This window comes from Cryptomeria japonica, chromosome 3 (genome assembly GCF_030272615.1).
Source record: "Cryptomeria japonica chromosome 3, Sugi_1.0, whole genome shotgun sequence".
NCBI lineage: Eukaryota > Viridiplantae > Streptophyta > Pinopsida > Cupressales > Cupressaceae > Cryptomeria > Cryptomeria japonica.
In genome coordinates, this window is record NC_081407.1 from 51114723 (window position 1) to 51132403 (window position 17681).

A 17681-nucleotide genomic window follows, 5' to 3' on the forward strand; every position below is an offset into this window, starting at 1 on the left:
TAAAAATCATTCTTTCCCATCTTTGAAATTTTTATTGGAAAATAAGTTGCAGCACTAATGAATGCGTTCATATCAACTTCGATGTATATACAAGAATGCAAAAAGCCATCCAGTATCAAGGAATTTTATGATCATCAATATAAATGGAATATAGTAGTAGTAAACCAGAAATATAGGTCATACAAAAATTGGAATTAACCATACAATGATTATTTATTCCGCTATAAGCATTTGAATGCTACATCAACCATTCAAAATTAGAAACCCTTCGAAATTATTTATACATGGATTATGTAGTGCTATCATGTCATAGTGGACATGCTAGTTTGGAGTAACCTTGTATAAATTACTTGGTCAAGAAAGAAAACATTCCCATTATATCTATTTCCTGTAACATCACATTTTTGAGTGTCGATGTCCTGACTCATGAGTGCGATATCAATCTCCCGAGGAGGTGGACATGATGGTTTGGAGTAACCTTGTATAAATTACTTGCTCAAGAAAGAAAACATTCCCATCATATCTATTTCCTGTAACTTCACATTTTTGAGTGTCGATGTCCTGACCCATGAGTGCGATATCAATCTCCCGAGGAGGTGCCTGATGAAAGAGCTTGTTTTGCTGAAATAAACCCATAGATATATCTAAATACTCCTAAGAATATTTCCAAAACTAGTTCTACATCAAGATATCATCAACATAAATAAATTCAAAATTTCTCAGCTGATTCACTATGAATTGGAAAGTCACCCTATAAGTAAAGAATTTATACTTACTTATACTTCATGGGCTTCTTGCAAATATGCGACTGATCAATATGTGCACAATCCATGGCATGCTAAAATATCCTTTCCAAAAATCATCGTAGAAGCATATATCTCAATGCTCTTCTTTGTTGATTGTGAAGCAGTGGAATGATAAAAATAAATCTATGATGCTCGTCGGTGAATATCACAACTTGCATATTCTTCATCTTGAAACAACTTTCTACCCCCTTAGATTCTCCTGCAAATGGTTGTGAAAAATCACAGTGTGTGAAATACAAAATATGAATTGATTACCTCCATTGGCCTTTCAAAAATCTCAGTGTTGCATTCTCTTATATGTCAAGAGTGCTGATGGCATGGTTTGTGTATTGAATAGTATTGTCCTTGGAGTCATTCAGATGTTCCTTTATATCTTCTACTCTTAAAGATTTTGATTCTGCCTCTAACACTATCGCTTGTTTAAATGCAGGTTCATCAAGAAGATAAAACCAACTTGAAACCATGGGATGTGTAAATGTTAAAGCATTAAAAATAACCCTTTCCAAACTTCTTACTATCAAGACTAAATGCTTTTGAGAGAATACTCTAATTTTCTTTCCTTTTATCTTCAATAATGAGATTTTTCTCCAAAAGCTGCATATATTGAACTTCACTAATCATGTTAGTCTTCGTAGCATAGAACTCAAAAAATACCTTACTTTTTCTCAGGGTTATAACTAGCTTCCTACTTATTCAGGTCCGTGGAATAGAAAATCTTGTCGTGACTATGATATGAAACCATCAAGTATTTCAGCTTTCAAAGGGATTTGAATGTTTAAATTTCTGTGATTGCTCAAAAAAAGAACTGAGGCCCCTTATTATCATGCATGAATAAGTCAAAACCATAGAAAAATTATTTGTATCACATTTGGATAGATTCAACTAGATCTCATATACTATAAAATGTTGAAGAATGATCTACCCCTCTTCCATGATCTCCAAAATGTCAAAAGGAAAGTGACAGATCTAAAATATTATCATACCTTTGGTTGCTTGTAGGGAGCTTGTTTTCATTTGGCAAAAGAGATTTCTCAGTAACTCCATTTTTGTGATCCAAAACCCATGAGTTAGGGCTAACCAAAATGTTGCTCTTAAAAGAAAATTAATGGACAATGTTAATCTGTAACTCCATCAAAGGATCACCATGTGTCAAAACCGTTTTCTTTATACCAAACTCTTGATTTTGAATAAGTGACCCTCCATCATCTTGCATGTTAAACGCATTCTCTTCTTGTATAAAGAGAGTTTCCTCTTCACTAATTTCAAAGAGCATCTCTTTGACAATATCAAAATATTTTGAACTATCTTCATAATCAACAGAAATACTAATTTTGTATTAACTTCATCCAAATAATCACATCCTTTCTATGAAATCGCATTAATTGAAATACCGTTATCCTCTAGTTGTATGATCTTTTGTGTCGGCTCTTTCTCTTCAATGCCCACCTTCTTCATGATACCTTGAGATTCCACCTTTAACTGAACTTCTTGCTTCTTGATTTCTTTAGCCTTACGCAATTATTCTCTTCTCTTTCTTCTTCTTGTGAAGTACTAATCAAATGATATTTCAAATCTGCCCTCTGAAAGATACTCAAAAGTGCTAAACATACTACAAGATTGAGAGGGAGGGGGTGAATCAATCTTGATTAATAACTTCAACTTTATTTCACAAATGAATGTTAATTCAACCTTAACCTTATTAAACAATGCAAGACAAAACAATAAACACTATGTAGAAGAGAACACAAAATTTATATGGAATTTCCAAAAAGGGAAAAAATATGGTGAGAGCCAACTCATAATATATGAATAAGATTACAATATTGTTGTAGGCTCATTGCTAAGGAATCTCACTACTCTCTAAAGGACTTGTAGGCTGAGGTACACTACCCCAGGACAAGATACAAGTAACTTGCAGGCTAAGAGTCACTGAATGAGGCAAGCCACATGTAACTTGCTTGGGAGATTCACTATCTCCATCCAAGGTACATGAATGTATGAATCAAGATGAATAAGCCTTCAACATACTACTTCAAACAATCTCCAAGTATGAAACTGCCCTTGAATCTTTGTCTCAAGCGACCAACTTCAAATCAATCAACACACACTTCTTTTGTCTCAACTTCATATTACTAACTCTACAAGTGACGTATTTATGTAAGCGTAGCGCACAAATTGATTCACACATATATGGCTTCATTCATACAAAATTGATCTTCTATATATACCATCCTCTTCATCATAAATATCAATTAGGTTAGCGAAAATAGGGGACAAGCATAAGTCCTAACAAGTCTGCCACCAAAACATAATTATGATGAAAGTGGTCTAATCTAGGAGATAGAAAGGACCCAAAATATCATAACAAATATTTCTAGGTGATTCCAAACATAACACATGCTAATATACATCCTCCAAAGTCGACAACAAGGTTACGCATAGATAAACCATGTAGCACATAACTGGTTGGCCCTAAGAATGTATCTTCCATATCAATAAACCTAATGCAGATATTCGTGCTCCAATGTAAGACCCAAATACAGAGTAACACAACCTTCAATGCAAGCAAAGGCACCCAAGCATACACTGCAAGAAAGAGAACAAATTTTGTTGGCGAAAACCTTGAAACACAAAGACCAACCCAATGTAGCGACAAACAGATCTTCTAGCATCAAGAAAAAGAATGCATAGGCATTCCTTGAACATTAAAGAACATTTCCGAATATTTATTTCCCACTCACATCAAAAACATACTGGCCCAACACAACTAATACAAGACACTTCATTCTAGAGGGCCAAATGAAACAATCATGAATAAACTCGATTACCAACTCTTGCAGACATCAAATGCACCTTGAACTTGAACTGAGACATAGAGAAAAAATTATAAACATATCCTCCAAGATGCAACACTTGAAACATCAATGTGAAGAAATGCATATGATTTTATCGACCAATGTTGACTGGTAGCCAAACTCTTAGCACACTACAATCACTAACCATATTAGCTGCAACATCAGGGATCTAAAAAGATGGGAGTGCAGTATCCATAGAGCATCGACATCATGTCCAAATACGCAAGACCATATCATCAAATGCTAAGGAATACAGAGCATTCTTCCAAACTTTCTTTAGCATACTTTCCGAGAACAACTTACTCCATCAAACTTACAAGGACCAAAATATCTCGGGAACATCATCTTTTCACTCAGGAACAACCAAGAGATATAACAACCATTCTGTAGCATACACAAGGTCAACACAAACATTTCCATCTATTGCCATGCTGCCTTTCCTTATCTTAATGCATCTCAATGCATGTAATCCTCATCTTAAAGATATTATCATCATGTTTCAATACATTATAGCATAGACATTAGTTACCAAACTGAGTCTAGACATTAGACACAATGAAGGTGGATGTCCACAACACAAAATAATTGTAACCGACAACTTCCATCAATTTCTCTATCATACTAGATATGTTATCAATGACAATACAACAATTGCCAACAATCAAAGACAACACATATTATCAGACATCAAGTTGACATCAACGACAACAAATATTGCCAATAATGTTTTCCTTTGTCATTGATGGAAACACTTAGAAATGGTTACATAATGCAATGCTTTCTCCTCCCATATCTGCATTCTCTCCCCTTTAAATAGTATCTCTCCAATATAGTACTATCCAACATCTCTCCCCTTTTGAAAAAAACAATCAATATTCAAGAGTATCTCTTCCTATATTGCTCATCCTAGATCTATCCCCCTTTGACATCAAGGACAAAGGGTGCATGTCTTCACTTGTTTCGGCAGTTACATTCTTTTGAACTATCCCCCTCTTTCTAATTTAGCATTTTTTCTCTTTACATATTTCTAAATTCTTCCCATTGGATAGTAACTAACCTACTACCTGCTCCCCCTAAGAGCAACAACTACATCAATCAAAGAGACAAAGGATATGCCTTGAATTTTTCCACCTAGATAGATACACTAGTTAGAAAAGGCGAGGCAGTAACTCATAACTTCTATCTAAGACACTCAAAAGTATCCTTTAAAAGTGCCTTAGCCAAGATATCTACAATCTGATCCTTAGTGGGTAAATACTCCACTTTGACTTCCTTCTCTACAACTTTCTCTCTAACGAAATGATACCAGATAGAATTGTCTTTAGTTCTTGAATGCATGACCAGATTCTTTGAAATGTTTAAAGCACTTGTATTTATCACACATAATAGGAATGGGCTCATAAGGCATCACCTTAATAACTTTTAGTATTTTCTTCATCCATATCACCTTAATAACTTTTAGTATTTTCTTCATCCTCATCACCTAAGTGCAGTAGATTGCTACAACATTACACTCAACCTATGCTATTGAGAGATACTTAATCTTGTTTCTTACTGAAATAGGAAACCAGTTTGTCTCCCAAGGAAAATGCACTTCCATTGATACTTCTTCTATCATCCACACTGTTGATTTCAGTCTAATAATCTTGTCATTGATGTGAAAAGGTTTACTCTTGGGAAGTGTCGACAATGCAATATATATTCAAGCAAGTTGTGTGTTGAATGGACAAAGTTATGTTTTAATTATATCCCACATGGATCGTGTAGCAAGGCTATCGACTATTTATAGATCTCGACACACAGTTGGTAAAGTGAGATAGGGATCACATGTTTTGCCACTTGATTTGGAGTGTTCCTTGGGCAAGTGGCATCAAGAAGACACTATGCTTTTGAGGAGTGAGTTGATCAGGTCACTTTGATGTCAATGTTTTTTCGATGCGACTGTGGAAGTGGGCATCGAGGTGACATTGTCATGTCTCTTCGATCATGGCTTTGACAAGGGCCATCGACGAGAGATGTGGTATCGATAAGAGATATAAACTCCTCTCTTCAATGTGATATTGTCACACCGATATGGTAATTGACAAGTTGTGTGGGATCCATGATGTCGATATCGGTAAGACAATGCCATTTTGATGAGACTTGTCTTAAGTCACATTGATGTTGTGATATGTCTTCAATCTGTTGTGAAAGTATATGGATTCAAAGTGCTGACTAAGGTTGAACACACGTCGATGAGACATGACCTATTGAAGAGAGATCTTTCCATGTCTCTCCAATACAATTTGAGAGCTTAGTTAGAAGGCTAAAAGAAATATGAAGGAGTGTGTCGACAAGAGATTTTTCGAGTCTTTTCGGTGTGATATACAAATGAAGACCTAGGGAGAGTCTGGAAGTTGTAAAAAGATATGGCATGTGGAACCGCCACGGTGGCAACAATGACCAAATTTTTGGTCAAACCAAGATGATCAACAATCCAAATTTAAAAATCTAAAGGAACTTGTTTTGGTGCGATAACAAGGCATTCTGGGAACTTGCACAAATCGACTTTGACAACTATCTACTGAATACAGTTGGACAAACTATGATGTGTTTCAAAATGAGATGGATTTTCTATGTTGTGATGATAAGAACAGATTGCAAACCAACTTAATGAATGATCCCTATTGCAAGCATAGAAAGATGTACAAATCATGCGGCATGATTATGGTGCAAACAAATTGTTGTATGATCTTTGATGAGGTATCGTCAAATTGGGCATTGGTTGACTTAATAGATTTGAATACAAAGCATACAAATAGAATGTGAATTGATCTAGATGTTGATGATTTTTTGTTGAGAAGAGAGACTTAGGAATTGTAGAGAAGAAGAATAGAGTAAGAGCAAATATTGTTGTATCAATTTGAGTAGTAGAGAAGGAGATTTGCGGAACTAAAAGTGTGTGAACCAAATTTTTGAATAGACAAATCAAAACTATAGAGGTTCATTTTGATTCATTTTCTTGGCATTAAGTTTGTTACATCAAGATTGTTGTGTTGTATGTTGTAAAGGGGTTGGTGCTCCTTTGGATTGGTGTCCAGAGAGTTTGGGGTTCGGTGTCTCCTGAAGGTTGGTGCCTTCAAATCAATTGTAATAAGTTGACACATTTGTGAGGCTAGATTTGGACAGTAGCTCCAAGCAGCATTTTATCACTGTGTTTTTTCCTATATTGGATTTTCCACGTATATCCTGGTGTTGTGTGTTTTGTTATTGATCTTCACATTGCATTATATGGTTAATTACTTGTGAGTGTTGAAAAGTGATTTTAGAAGTATTAAAGTATACACTAATTCAACACCCTCTTCTCAGTGTATTTGTGTGTTCAACACACACAACCAACCCAATCAACATTAGTATACACCTTCAAAGAGAATTCGTTTTTCTTCCTACACCATAAACCATAATCCGAAATTCATTTCAAGTATTTGAATATTCTTTTAATAGCCTTTTTCATAAGTTTTCTCAAAATTAGCTTGATATCTGGAAACTAAACATATTGCATGCATGATATCAGGTCTAGAAGTAGTCAAATATAGTAATCCTCCAATCATAGATCTATAGAGAGTCTGATCCACTCCTAGAGGCTCATCATCTTTATTCAAATGATAAGCAGTAGCCATGGGGGTACTCGTTCGTTTAGAATTTTTCATACCAAATTTATTGAATATTTTGCTAATATACTTAAATTGAGAAACAAAGATACCATCATCTAGATAAGAAACTTGAAGTCGAAGAAAGAAAGACAAATCACCAACCATTGACATTTCAAATTCGTTCTACATTTTTGCTGTAAATTTTTTAAATACACCATCATCTCCACCAAACATAATATCATCAACATGCTTAACAACTACCAAAAACTTGTCTTTCTCAACCTTAAATAAAGATTGTTATCTGTGGTACCTTTCTTGAAACCTTGCTGAAGTAAATACTTGATCTCTTGGTATTTTGGTATGGTTTTGTCATTGATGTCAACATCTACTAAAACACTAGCACTTTGGAGATCCAACATCATTCACCGGCAAACAACTAACTATTGCATAGTTACTGGTATATGGTTCACCGGCAAGATATAATGATCACCGACACTTGGAATGATATGGAAGGCACTTGGTAATATCGAAGACATCGTGTGGACATCTTATCTTAATGAATTAAATCATTGGTATATTCATATTTACATATTTGCTTTTACCGGCAAATAGGTCTAGGGTTACACCGACAGGTTTATCTTTTCTAGATCAGCATGGCATGCTATGGAGATGATTAATTATTATTGTAAATGCATTAAGCCGACATGTTCAATTGGTTATTGCATCGGATATTATATTGTTTGTAAAATGTTTTTATTGTAATATCTTGTAGAGCCGACCTACTAAAATTGGTCTTAGGTTATGGTATAAATGTAAGATCTTATTTGTAAGATCAAGTGTGGAATGCGTAAAAGAATTGTGTGAAGGTATATGCGAGATTAAGCAGTGCAATACACGCAGACATCATTTGAAGGTGAAGCTAGGTTTTTGTGAAAGCATATCAGCATTACACCGGTACCGAATCCAGCATATGAAGATGCTATTTTGTGCAGTACATTCTTATTGGATTTAACCATCCAACTGTAGTCAGTGTGACTCCCATTTTGTGATTGAGCAGTGAGCTTTAGGCTGTTGGCCTTTCTGCATGTGTAGACCCCATTTATGTACACTTACTATCTGCAGTAGTATCATCTGATTGTGGGTAAGGTTTCCCACCGTGGTTTTTCTCCTTACAGGGTTTCCACGTACAAATATTGGTGTTATGTGTTGTGGATAACTTTGTGTTTATGTTTCATGCATTAATCTTTACCGGTATAGCAATTAACTGTTAAAACTGTCTACCGACATACTTAACTGGTTTACCGGTATTAAGCATTAAGTTGGTTAAGTTGTTTTTGGTTTGAATTTATTTGACAATTGATTCACCCCCCCTCTCAGTTGTCTTCGGGACCTAACAATTGGTATCAGAGCCTAGTCCTCTTTTGCAGAAGTTTAACAGCTTGAGGAGATCCAATGTCTACTAACTATTTCAGGAAGTACAGTCCTAAACTTGATGGAACCAACTATGGCATATGGAAGATCAGAATGGGGACACATCTGAATTGCATTGGAAAAGACATCTAGGAAGTTACAAAGAATGGTTATACTGCTGTTGTACTAGGTCAGCCTAGTCGAGCTAACTTGACAAAAGATGAAGAAAATGATTGCAAAGCAAGAGAAACACTTTTGAGCGCATTATCAGATCAACAAATCATGGGACTATCATATAGGTCTACTGCTAAAGCTATTTGGGATCATTTGGAAACACTGAATGAAGGAGATTCCACAGTCAAAATTGCAAAACTCGAAAGCTTCCGAGTCAGGTGTGAACATCTGAAAATGGAAGAAGATGAAAGGATTTCTGCTTTTATGGAAAGAGTAAATGAAATTGTTCTGGGTATTAAATGTTGTGGAGGAACCTTAAGTGAGGATGAAATTGTTTCAAAAGTTTTAAGAGGATTGCCACCAGCATATAAAATGAAGGTTATTGCTATAAATGAGTTGAGAACAATGCCTAACACAATAGTTACTAGGGATACATTGAATGGGAAACTTTCAGCTTTTGAAATTGAAGAATTTGGTCATGTTGCTACTATAAAGACAGATTTAGCCTTTAAAGCATCAATATCATCTGCTCCATCATTTGACAAATCTGATTGTAAAGCCTTTTATGCAAGAGAACTTGAAGAAAGCAGGAAAGAAAATGAAGAACTTGAAGAACTTGAAGCACTGTTTGCAAGGAAAATGTCTAAAGGTCCAGTTGGAAGTGAGTATGAAGGTAAAGCACCCTTTAAATGTTTTAACTGCAATAAGATTGGTCATATGGCTTCGAGATGCCCTGATAGACATGCTAGACTAAGAGAAGAAGCTAGAAGAACATACAAGCCTAATCTTGAATATCAGAGATACAGATTTAAGAAGAACAAAGACAAATCTTGTTACATTGCTGATGAAGGTGTGACTGATGATTCTGATGAGGATCCAGCAGACAATGGATGAGTTTTTGTTGCTATAACAGAAGATCAACCGGCGCCTACTGCTCAACTGGTAGAACAAGCCCTAGTAGCTAAAGTTGAAGTAAAGGATGAATGGATCATTGACTTAGGATGCTCACATCATATGACAGGAGACAAAGGTAAATTCTTGAACATTCAAGAATACAATGGAGGTTTAATAAGATTTGGAGATGACAGAGCTTCTTCAATCAAAGGTAAGGATACAATATCTCTTGATGGTAAGCATAACACTGACAATGTTTACTATGTTGAAGGATTAAAGCATAATCTTTTAAGTGTTGGTGAATTAGTTAAGAAAGGATTTCAGTTACAATTTAAAAATGGAAAACGCAAAATCATGAATAGAACTGGTTTAGAAATTGCAATCGGTAATCAGACTAGAGGTAATATCTTTCATTTGAATAATAGTGAAAAGACATGCTTGATTGCACATATAGATGAAAGTTGGTTATGGCATAAGAGACTTTGTCATGTAAACTTTGATTGCATGGTAAAGATCAGTACTACTAAGGCAGTTAGAGACTTATCTAAAATTGTCAAACCTCAGAATACAATGTGTAAGGAATGTCAATTTGGAAAACAAGTTAGAGCTAGTTTCAAAAGTATACCAAAAAAATCCGATAATGCTCTTGATTTAATTCACACCGATTTATGTGGTCCAGCTAGAACTAAAAACTTACAAGGTGATAGATATTTCATGCTAATCATTGATGACTATTCTAGAATGTGTTGGGTTACTTTTCTCAGAGAAAAATCAGAAGCACTTGGAAAGTTCAAACTGTTCAAAGCAATGGTTGAAAATGAAACAGGTAAGAAAATCAAATGTTTAAGATCAGATCAAGGAGGAGAATTCACATCTAAGGATTTTAATACATTCTGTGAAGTGAATGGAATCAGAAGACAGCTATCAGCACCTAAGACACCACAGCAGAATGTAGTTGTTGAAAGGAAAAACAGAACTATCTTGGATGCAGCAAGAAGTATGTTATCAGAAGCAAATTTACCACATGTGTATTGGAGAGAAGCAGTCAGCACAACGGTCTTTACATTCAACAAAGTTAACATCAAAGCTGAAACCGGTAAGACCCGTCATGAACTATGGTTTGGTAATACTCCTACTCTTAAGTATTTCAAAATTTTTGGAAGTAAATGTTATATCAGAAGAGATGAGTATATTGGCAAATTTGATCCTAGAAGTGATGAAGGAATATTTCTTGGTTATTCATCTAAGAGCAAGGCATATAGATGTTTTAACAAGAGATTGCAGAAAATTGTTGAGAGTACAAATGTAAAAATTAATGAACAATTCAGAGGAACTACAAGGTATATAGACTCTGAACCGGCAACAAAAATTTTGACAAATGAACCTACACTAAATCCACCGGTACGGAATGAAGATCTAGTTACCTCGGTACCATCTGAGGATTCCACAATAATTGAAGAACAACAACAAACAAAGACACCCCGGTATGTAAGATTGAATCATTTTGAAGATCAGATAATTAGAAACAAATTTAAAGGAGTTATGACAAGAAGAAGATTGGCAAATGAAGAGGTATGTCATATTTCTCAAATTGAACCATCATCTATTAATGAGGCATGTGAAGATAAATTTTGGATTAAAGCTATGGAAGAAGAATTAGAACAAATTGAGAAAAATAACACTTGGACATTAGTTCCCCGGCCTAAAGATAAAAATGTAATTGGAACCAAATGGATATTCAGAAACAAGCTTAATGAAGATGGTATGGTTGTCAGAAATAAAGCAAGACTAGTATATAAGGGATATTCTTAGAAAGGAGGAGTTGATTACAATGAAACCTTTGCACCAGTAGCTAGGATTGAGGTAGTCAGATTATTCTTGTCTTTTGCAGCACACGAACTACAAAGTGTATCAAATGTCTATTAAATGTGCATTTTTGAATGGAGATTTTGAAGAGGAAGTCTATATTGAACAACCTGATGGATTTTCTTTGACATATGACAATGATATGGTTTGTAGGTTAAGAAAAGCTATGTATGGATTAAAACAAGCTCCAAGAGCTTGGTATGCAAGATTGGATAAGTATCTTTTGAAGATTGGTTTTACTAAAGGAAATGCAGACATCAATTTATATTACAAAGTAACTAATGATGACATCTTGATTATAGAAGTATTTGTTGATGATATAATCTTTGGAGGAGAACATGGATTATGTAAAGAATTTTCTATTAAAATGCAGCAAGAATTTGAAATGTCTATGATTGGAGAAATAAAATTCTTTGTAGGATTGCAGATTTCACAGATTGACAAAGGTATATTCTTGAGTCAATCCAAATACTTGAAAGAGTTACTAAAGAAATTTGGGATGGAGAACTCTAAACCGGTAAGCACACCTATGACTAGAAATGACAAATTATCTCAAAGGGATGAATCTACACCTGTTAATCCAACTAGATACAAATCTATGATAGGAGGTTTACTGTACTTGACACAAACCAGACTTGATATTATGAATGCAGTATGTATTGTTTCAAGATTTCAAAGTAATCCTAGAGAAAATCATGAATCAGCAGTAAAAAGTATTTTTCGGTACTTACAAGGCACTATAAATATTGGATTATGGTATCCTAGAGATGAAAACTTTGAATTATGTGCATACACAGATGCAAATTGGGCAGGAGATGTGGATGATAGGAAAAGCACCACCGGCGGAGCATTCTTTCTTGGAAACAGACTAGTTTCTTGGTTGAGTAAGAAACAGAGTTGTACATCTTTATCAACAGCAGAATCAGAATATGTTGCAGCAACAACTAACTGTACACAGGTACTATGGCTTAAGCAAATGTTGAAAGACATAAAGGTAAAATGCAAGGAACCTATTACTATATATTATGATAACACTGCAACAATTGATATATCTAAGAATCCAGTACTGCATTCTAAAACAAGACATGTTTCTATCAAACTGAATTTTCTAAGGGAAAAAGTTGAAGAAAAGGAGATAAAACTGGTTTATGTGAATACTAAAGAACAGCTTGCAGATATTCTTACAAAACTTTTGCCTAAGGAGACTTTTGAATATATCAGAGATCAGCTTGGAGTCGTACCACCACTGGTAGAGACTTAGGAAGTTGATGATTGTCATCAACTAGCAAAATTAACAGACAAATCTTTTATTCCGGTCTTTGATGAGGAAGCTACTTCTCATGGGAAGTAGTTGGTATATTGAATTGATTGGTATTTTGTATATGAACTTAGTTTTGTTGTAACTTTGGCATTTGATGTCAAAGGGGGAGAGATATCTATGGAAAAACACATTATCTTTTGAGGAGAGATTGGTATTGAAAAACTTTGGATAACACATGTTGCTCCCAGGGGGAGAGATTGTTGTTTGGGAGAGACTATTACTCTCTGTATGTATTTTGATTTCTGGTTATGATCTTTTTGGAGATTGTTGGTTTTTGGTATTTGGCATTTCTGTTTTGGCACATTGATGGTTTTTCCATCTTGTGTTGCCATCAATGCCAAAAGGGGAGATTGTTGGTATTTTGGTATGGTTTTGTCATTGATGTCAACACCTACTAAAACACTAGCACTTCGGAGATCCAGCAACATTCACCGACAAGCAAGTAACTATTGCACAGTTACTGGTATATGGTTCACCGACAGGATATAATGATCACTGGCACTTGGAATGATATGGAAGACAGTTGGTAATATCGAAGACATGTGTGGACATCTTATCTTAATGAATTAAATCATTGCTATATTCATATTTACATATTTGCTTTTACTGGCAAATAGGTCTAGGGTTACACCGTGAGGTTTATCTTTTCCAGATTAGCATGGCACGCTATGGAGATGATTAATTATTGTTGTAAATGCATTAAGCCGACATGTTCAATCAGTTATTGCATCGGATATTATATTGTTTGTAAAATGTTTTTATTGTAATATCTTGTAGAGCCGACCTACTAAAATTGGTCTTAGGTTATGGTATAAATGTAAGATCTTATTTGTAAGATCAAGTGCGGGATGCGAAAAAGAATTGTGTGAAGGTATATGCGAGATTAAGCAGTGCAATACACGTAGACATCATTTGAAGTTGAAGCTAGCTTTTTGTGAAAGCATATCAGCATTACATCGGTACCGAATCCAGCATATGAAGATGCTATTTTGTGCAGTACATTCTTATTGTATTTAACCATCCAACTGTAGTCAGTGTGACTCCCATGTTGTGATTGAGCAGTGAGCTCTAGGCTGTTGGCCTTTCTGCATGTGCAGACCCCATTTATGTACACTTACTATCTGTAGTAGTATCATCTGATTGTGGGTAAGGTTTCCCATCGTGGTTTTTCCCCTTATAGGGTTTCCACGTACAAATATTGGTGTTATGTGTTGTGGATGACTTTGTGTTTATGTTTCATGCATTAATCTTTACCAGTATAGCAATTAACTGTTAAAACTGTCTACCGGCATACTTAACTGGTTTACCGGTATTAAGCCTTAAGTTGGTTAAGTTGTTTTTGGTTTGAATTTATTTGACAACTGATTCACCCCGCCCCTCTCAGTTATCTCCGCGACCTAACACAATCAACCTTGCATACCAACTCCTAGAGGCTTTCTTGAGTCCATAGAATGTATCTTTTAGTCTGTAGACCATGTTCAGATCTTCTGCCAACTAAAAACCACCAGGATGGTCTATGTACACTTATTTTAAATCTTCTTTCGAGAATGCTAATTTGACATCCATTTGGTACACCTTAAAGTTCTTGCGAGTTGCAAATGCAAGAAAAATGCTAGTTATTTCCATTCTAGCCAGCAGAGAAAAAGTCTCCTCAAATTTATTTCCTTCTACTTGAGAATATCCTTTACAAAACAATCTGGCTTTGTTCCTAATTCTCCTTCTTCATTCAGTTTATTCGGGAACACCCACTTTGTTCCTATAACATTTTTATTTGCTTGTCTAGGGACTAGTTCTCATGTATGATATTACTCAATCTAGTCAAGCTCTTCTTTCATTGCTTTCAACCATCCTCCATCCTTAATAGCATCAGAAAATTTTTTTAGAATCCATCTTTGATAAAAAAACAAATATTAGCTTGCTCTAATTTGTTCTTCTACAATGTAGGGAGCACCTTTTGATCTGCAATCCTCAAGTTCTTCTATGGTTTGATTTTAGTTTTCATCGACTCTAACATTTGTGCTTTCAACTATATTCCTGATTCTCTTGTAACATTTGTAGCTCTTGCTTCTTGTTGAGTAACCAAGGAAGTTTCCTTCATCAGTTATTGAATAAAACTTTCCAAGATCTTCATCATTTCTTCTAGTCTAACATTTGCTTCCAAGAATTCTTAAATACTTAATAGTAGTAGTTCTTTCATGCCATAGCTTATAAGGGGTCGTAGAATTTTTTATCGTTACCCGCGCTCTGTTAAGAATATAGATAATAGTATCGACAACTTGTTTCTAATACACATCAAGTAAATTGGCATCCTTTAACCTTATCCTAGCAATCTCTCTAACAATTATATTTTTCCTTTCTACTACCCCATTCTACTGAGGGGTCCTAGGAGTAGGCAGACTATCCCATTCTACTAAGGGATCCTAGGAGCAGGCAAATATCTCCTAATATCATAATTTTCATAAAACTTATTAAACTCATTTGATGTAAATTTGCTTCCTCTATTATACCTTAAGCATTTGATCTTTGCATCTATCTCATTCTCAACCATAGACTTGAAAGCTTTAATCTTATATAGGGCTTTTATTTTCTTCTTATAAAAGTAACCAATGTTATTATAGAGTAATCATCAACAAGTACCATAAATACATTTCACCATTTAGTCCTCTTGTCCTCGTTGATCCCCATAGATCAATTTGTATCAGCTTGAAGGGTTTTTGTAGTAGAATACTATTTTCTCTTGAATCTTGTCTTTGTCTACTTTTCCATCTGACATTCCTTGCATAATGTATTTGTAGGCTTGATAATATTTGACATATCTGTTACTTCTTGTGTAGAGCTGATCTTCACCATTTTATCAAAATTCATCTATCCCATCCTCTTGTACAGAAGTTGACATTCACTACCTCGAGCCATTAGAAAACTTGCTCTAGCTTCCTTTAGATAAATATTTCCACCAGTCTTTGTTCCTTCTGCAATCAATCTTCCCGAGCTACACTTTTTGATTTTATAGCATATCTCATCAAATTTAAGTTTGTATCCTTTGTTGCACATCTAACTAATGCTATGAAGATTATGTCTCAATACCTTAAAATAGAGAACATCTTCTGCCTTGTTACTTCTATCAATGGTTATGTTTCCTTTGCCACAAATATGAGAAAACTCTTTGCCACCAAACTTAACTGATTCCCCATTCCACTTTTCAAGATTAATGAACTTTCTTCTATCATCAGTCATGTGATTAGAAGACCCACTATCAATCGCCCAAGCATTTGGTCCTTCTTTTGCATAGAGAGTGTTGGAAAATTGAATAATGCTCTATTGTGTTGTCATTAATATCAGACTTGTATGGAATTTGTCATAATCAATTGATGTAGTTTATCACTTTTACATATGCTAAATATGGCCTACCTGACTAGTGTTTGTGATGATTTATCTGAAGTTCAGTTGATGATTTTCCTAGTGTTTAGTTGATGGTCTTATGATGTTCAATTGATGTGTTAAAGTTGATGAGTTGATGATTTGGATGGTGATTAGTTGATGGTCTGATGATGTTAAGTTTATGTGTTGTAGTTGATGGTTGATTATTTAGTTGTTGATTATTTTCCAGGTGCTTAGTTGATGATCAATCATACTATATGGTTTGGAAATACTAGTGCAAATGTTGCTAATAATGGGTTCAGATGTTGAAGCTTTGTCTGATGGTTGTGTTGTTGTTTATGTGTGTGGCTTTCCAAATATCTATAGTTGTGGATGTTTTTATATGGAGATGGGAAGTTGTATATTGTTTGATAGTTATGTTGAGTAAGCATTAATATATAGGTAAGAGTACTTATGTTCTGTGTGAAAAAATTGCTACCTTGTCTGGTTGTCACAATTGGTTTGTGTAGAATATGTATCAAGTATTCAGTTATGATAGGGATTTATGGAAAACTGAAGATGATGGTTGTTGATATATTGTGTTATCACAGATATTGGTCTTATATGGTTGATGTTTGTCTTTGATTGTAAGTGTTTAGTAAATATCCAAGATTAGATGTTTAGATGTTGCCTAGTATTGATGTTTTGCATACATAAGCTGGTTCGGAAAGGTTACAATACATGAAGTCTCAATATGCAGGAAAGAGTATTTATTGTTCCAAGGGAAGAATGATTAGCATTCTTCTAGATTATGAAGATCATGATGTGCGGATTTGGATATAATGTTTATGTTTTGTAAATGGTGTACTATCAGTTGTCCAGGGCCTCTGATTGCCCATATGATGAGTTCAATTGTTATTGTTTTCTGATAGTAAGCCTATCTGTCAAATTGGTCTTGGAATTATTTGGTGGCTTATGGATATGCAGATCCAAGGGATGTGATTTGGAGGACATGTTTATTTGGTTTGTGTAGTATTCTAGTTCAACTTTCAAGTGTTGGCTTTGATCCATAATTTAGTAATGTTGGTATGTTCTCAGCATACTCTATTGTGTTGGATATGAAATAAAATAAATGGAAAGTGCGAGGCATATGTTGGTTACCTTAATAGGCTCATCAAATACATAAATGTGTTGGATTCTTTTATAGGTTTGTAATAGGGGAGAGGACCCAGTAGTTGTGCACCATAACTTCACGCTTCTCAAAATCTTACGTGAAAATTTCAAATCACTTTGAATTTTTTACAGCAGCTTACTTGGCAAGTCTCCTGCTTATAACTAAGGTTTCGGGGCCACATCATCAAATATG

At 34.9% G+C, this 17681-nt stretch overlaps 1 protein-coding gene across 2 annotated transcripts in view; it reads left to right on the top strand.

Moving 5' to 3' along the window:
• The window catches only part of LOC131078181 (truncated transcription factor CAULIFLOWER A-like), a 235677-nt gene that overhangs the window by 72379 nt on the left and 145617 nt on the right, over window positions 1-17681 (top strand). The gene's annotated exons all lie outside the window — the stretch shown is intronic.